This window comes from Sinohyriopsis cumingii, chromosome 7 (assembly GCF_028554795.1).
Source record: "Sinohyriopsis cumingii isolate HCF-2022 chromosome 7, ASM2855479v2, whole genome shotgun sequence".
Lineage (NCBI taxonomy): Eukaryota > Metazoa > Mollusca > Bivalvia > Unionida > Unionidae > Sinohyriopsis > Sinohyriopsis cumingii.
Window position 1 is genome coordinate 85316708 of NC_142967.1, and position 6000 is coordinate 85322707.

The window sequence follows — 6000 nt, forward strand, 5'->3', positions numbered from 1 at the left end:
ATTTGACAGAACCTTCCCGCTACTTCCAGATGATTCACGACAAAACCAAATACATGAAACACGTGGACGTCGTTCGAGAGAATTTGATCTTGGTCAATTACGAAGAAGATCTGGACTTTGTACAAGACGACCGTTTTGGAAATGTCATCATTGCGGCTTACGTGACAGCCCATGCTCGCTTAAAATTGTACGAAGCTTTAGAACTGTTAGGGGAACGCGTCCTGTACTTTGACACGGACAGTTGCATTTACATCCATCACCCGATTCAACATCACCCTAACATCGAAGGAGACCGTTTAGGAGCCTGGACAGACGAGCACCCCGACGACAAGATTCTAAGTTTCGTCAGTGGCGGTCCCAAAAATTACGGCTACGAATACCGTGACAAACAAGGAGAAGTGCACACGACGTGCAAAGTGAAAGGACTGACTCTGAATTATCGTACCAGTCGTGTGGTCAACTTTGGGGTATTGAAAGAAGCCTTGCAATCGGGAGAGGATGGAAACTTTAAAGCGACCACCTATCAACCGAACAAAATTGTACGTTTACCCACTCACCACATCGTCAGTCGACCCTTGGAAAAAGTCTATCAAATTGTATACCAGAAGCGAGTGCGACTTCCCAATCATTTCACCTTACCGTACGGTCACGTTGGTATTGGTCTGTATATAAAAAAGGAACCCTAGGCAAGATCGATAGTTCATTGTGACTACCAAGACCGAGCGAACAAGATGAATACTTTCAGAGAAACACAGAACAAGTTGTTTAGAAGGGCACAATTCAAGTGTGAGGCTTCGGAAGTGGAATGCGATTGTGAGCCTTGCGATGGGACCGATGCTGTACGTTGTGACCTGAGCGATGCCGTAAAGCATCATGGGAACTTTGTTCTCACTACCCCTGTCATGGAAAGTGATGCTGTGCGTGTCAAACCTGAGGGATGCGAAAGTGATGCCGCTCGTCCTCTTAGACATTTTACTGGGTTTAAAGGGGAATGTTCACCTTCACGTCTACCCCCTTACGGATGTCATCCAGCCTTGAACAAACTCCTGTTCCTGTCACCCAACCCCCATCGAAACGAACCTGTGAAAGACGAATATTCGTTTCCTGTGCGTTTGTCGGAATACTGCGACTTTGAAAATCGTCTTCAATCGTTCAAAGGAAAATGGCCAAAGTATCTGGGAGGACCGACCCCCGAAGAATTAGCCAGAGCCGGATTTTTCTACTTGGGCGAAGGAGATAAAGTCAAGTGCTTCAGTTGCGGTGTGTCACTTCACCACTGGGAACCGCAAGATTCGGCCTACGTAGAACATGCTCGATGGTCACCGAATTGTCATGACTTACCTTTAGTGGGACCGAGACATTGAAGTAACTTCTTACCATAATAATCTGTTTATGGATACTTTGCTAGAGAACATTCGTGCCTTGCCTGTGGAATTGAGAGAATGCATTTACCGAGAGCTGGTCAAAATACAAGTGAAACGTAAAGAACAATTGCATCCGTTACGTCACCGGTGTTTGAACCACTGGTACCTTCAGGCTATACAAGGACTGATTGAGTTGAAAGTGTTCCATTGGACAGACATTGATCAACGACCTCCTGGTTATAAAAAGGAATGGTTTGGTATTGACGATTCTATCTACTACATTGTAAACGTACTGCATCGAATTCCAGAGGAAGAGTTAACGAATTACCAACATCTTTCACGCGATGTCAACTTGGTGAAAGAGGAAACTTCTGAACGAATTGTAATGTGTAAATTAGTGGTGAAACGATTTAGATTCGACAATGAATTAAAACCATGTTTGTGCAAACAGTACATTTCTTGTGTCAGACCAAAGAGGATTTAGTATGACCTATTCATGGATACTTTGCTAGAGAACATTCGTGCTTTGCCTGTGGAGTTGAGAGAACGCATTTACCGAGAACTGATCAAAATACAAGTGAAACGCAAACTCAAAGTGATTCATCCGTTTTTAAATTATGCTATGTTTCAAAGTACAAGAAGACTGATTATGAGTGGATATTACATCAGGCACAAAGTTAAACGAGGCTATTGGCTACCACCCAACGATTCCAAAAACAGTGTATATACTTATGGATACTTTACAAGAGAACATTTTGGGCTTGCCTGAGGAGTTGAGAGAAAGGATTTATCGAGAGCTGGTCAAAATACAAGTGAAACGTAAAGAACAATTGCATCCGTTACGTCACCAGATCTTTAACCACTGGTACCTGAATGGTATAAGAGGACTGATTCGTCAGAAATTTTTTCACTGGTCAGACCTTGTTGAATACTTTCAGTATATGAATGAGGATGGGTCAGACGTTCGTAATTTTGGTTACTTGGAGATTCACTTACTGCAACGTATTGAGGAAGACGAGTTAAAGGATTACCAACATTTGTTACATGGAATCTGCTTAGAAAAAGACGAAACATCTAGACAAACTCTGACGTTTCAGTTACAGTATGTAACATTTAAATTCCCTACTGGAGAACGAACGTGTTTGGTTAGAAATTACCTTTATTGCTTCCGAAACAAAGACACTATAAAATCAAGTTGCCATGCCACGGATTATGTCACATCATTCAACAGATTCCGTGGAAGGAACTCAATGACCATATTCAAACCGTGGATCATTACCATCGATTATTACAAGAACTGTATCCGTTCAATTTGGGACGACAAGTGGTGTGTGTCTTAGTGACTTGTTTTCTGGGATTTCGTTTACCAGCCGATTCTTTGTGGACTCTTTACGATCAGTATTTAGCACCTCGATGGCCTTAAATGGTCACGAAAAACTCCTTTTGCTCAAAGCCTTGCGGTTTCATCTGGATACTTCTCGACCTCAACAGGAAAAAAAGATTCGTCAACTTTTAGCTACCCAAGACGTATATGACGATGTGTGTGTAGCTTGTGACTTACATCCCCATTGGACAGATGTCCGTGCCTTGAAAGAATGGGGTTTTGAGGCTTGGACCCAAGAAGTGGCCCAGTATGCACGAGAGTTGTTCAAGGAAAAAAGTTACTTTTCAACCCGTGTTAGTGACGGTGCCAGAAGAACCCGTCACCCAGGACAGGACTGTCGTGGACAGACCTGAAAGACCCTTTCGGGAGGACACTTGTGTGACCTTACCCCCTACTATAGAACTGGTTAGAACATTACCCAAAACATGTTGTACAGACACTTGTGTTTATTCCACGTTCATAGTTATCATGTGCCTTTTATCCTTGTACTTAAGCCTTTGGCTTTTATGTATTTTTGTCTTTCGTATTCATGTTTAAAAAAAAAACATTCAATAAACGTGTTCTGAAAAAGTATATAAACTCTTGTCTTGTTTGTTTTTCGTGTCACAAGTGACATTTCTCACACCATGGCTACCTCTACTGTCTCTGCTCCCTCTTCCTCTACTGTCAAAGTCATCGACGAACACTTAGATCGTGCCAGTTGGGAGGCTTTGTATCTTCGCCATCCTTTTAACATGCTCATTGCTGGACCTAGCGGTTCTGGCAAAACCGAATTCGTCAAACGTTTGATCGAACATAAACATCATTTGATCGATCGGCCCCCTCAACGGATCGTGTGGTGTTACAAAGAGTGGCAATCGGCGTACAGCCTCTTGCGAGAAAGTCAAGGAGATTCCATCGTGTTTGTGGAAGGCATTCCTAAAGAAGACGACGGCATCGTCTCTGACTCCCGTCAAACCCATTTGGTCATTTTCGACGACATGTTAGGAGAAGACGAAGAAGAAATTAAATTGTGGTTCACGCGCAAAGGGCATCACCGTAATGCCAGTGTCGTTTACATCACCCAAAATTTGTTTCAACAAAGTAAAGCCCATCGCACCATCAGTCTCAATGCGCATTACGTGGTCTTGTTTAAAAGCCCTCGAGATAAATCGCAAGTGCAAGTCTTAGCCAAACAGTTAGGAACGCCTTGGCTGACTCAGGCGTACGACGATGCCACTCAAACACCACACGCCTATTTACTCGTCGATTTGATACCTACGACCCCGGAGGATTTGCGATTTCGTACCCACTTGTTTCACCACTGGTGCCAAGACGGAGGGCCTGTCCTGTACACGTCTCCGTCCTCGACTTCATTTCACTCCCCATGAAAAAAATCTATAAAAACCTCAAACCTTTTTCGTCTGTCTCACACAACGTCAACATGACGTCCCTTCAGTCGCATCTTCCCGTCAAATTGATTCGTGCCTTGTATGGCATCAGTCGAGAAAAAGATCCACAAACACGAGCTCGTGTCTTAGAAGCTAGTCTCAAAGAAGTCTTACGATGGTTCACGGTGACGGCACGTCAATTACTCCAAGGAATCATTCAGATTCCTCATCAAACCAAACGCTTTTTCGATCGAAACAAAGTCGCTTTGGTCCAACTGGCCGATCCCCGCATCGATACTCAAACCAAAAAACAAATCATTTTGAAACCTGGAGGGAGCGGTACTCTAGGAGGGGTCATCATTCGCTCACTCTTAAGATGGGATCCTAATGCCCCCAAAGTTATCCCCAAGACAAAAGTCCAACGAAGCCCCAAGAAGAAAAAGAAAAAGACCAGGTCCCCAAGAAGAATAACTTCTCCAGTGGCAGGACCCTCCTCTGACCAGACACCACCACCCCGGAAAAAGAAAAGAAGCCCCCAGAAAAAGAAACAGAGAAAAAGTCCCCAGAAAAAGAAAAGTCCACAGAAGAAAACTAGTCGCAAGAGAGGCACTTCGGCCAGGACGCAACCATACACTCGCAAACCACGACCTGCCACGGCAGTGACTGCGTCTCCGGCATCCTCACGTTCATCCACTTCTCCGTTGATGACACCCAGAACTGAAGAGTACTTGGAGACGTTGATCACACCAAGAACATCTCCGTTGATGACCCCCAAAAGAACTTCCCCAGTGGCAGGACCCTCCAATTTAGTGGCAGTGGCTGCTGCTCACAAAGTACCTTCTCCCAAAATCAAAGTCCAAGAAAGATCGGGCATGTTACAAAGTTTACTGGATTTGTCCAAGCAAGAACTGGCTCGATTTAGTCCGTTGCGTACCCCTGCACGACGTGTCATGCCTGTCCTCAAACTGATTAAACGTAAAGACAATCAGTGGCGACGCGTTCCAGTATAAAAAGAGCCTGTGACCAAGTCGGGGTATCAGTGAACTTGTAAAAGATGTCACCTCCAAGAAGCCACAAAAGAAAGAGAGAAAGGCAGACGCGTCATCCGACAAAGCGCTTAGCCAAGCATCGACATTACCCTAAGAAAAGACACAGTCGTTCCAAGAAAAAGAGGCGTCAACAAAGGGGAGGATTCCTTGGCGATTTTGGGAAAAACATTGTCACCTTTATGACAAAGCGATAGTCCCAAAAAAAAGATAAAAGGGTGTGCGTTAAGTCATCGACGTTAGTGTCTGTTCGGTGAATGTCCCGGAACCCACAAGCAAAAAATGTCACCCTCCAGAAAACCCCAAGGAAAGAAAAGGAAAGGACTGCCACCACGTTTAGCCAAACATGGGGACATGTTATCTGTCCTGTCCAAAGCTTCTCCACCCCTACGAAAAAAACTCATTCAAACGGCCTCCAAAGAGGTCATCGATACCGTGTGCGAATGTTGTTTGAACGTTTTAAAAGGCACGATCCCTTTGTCCAAACACCAGAAACAATGCTTAGGCAAACATCGTCACGTTCTTCGGAAAATGGTTCAAAAGAAAATTCCCATTCGTCAAAAAAAGAAGATGTTGGTCCAACGTGGAGGCATTTTACCTCTCTTGTTAGGCCCCATACTGAAAGGAGTCTTGGGAACCATGTTGGGAGGACTGGTGGGAGCAAGATAAAAAGGCCCTCGGAAGTCCCAAGATCTCAGAATTCACCCCTGACAACCCCATGGAAGGACGAAAACTAGCTTTAGTGCCTTACAAACGATGGATGGAATACCATCGGTGGCAAGAACAACGCACCCCGCATTTACCTCCCAATCCCAATTTGAGCGAGATGTCCCAGT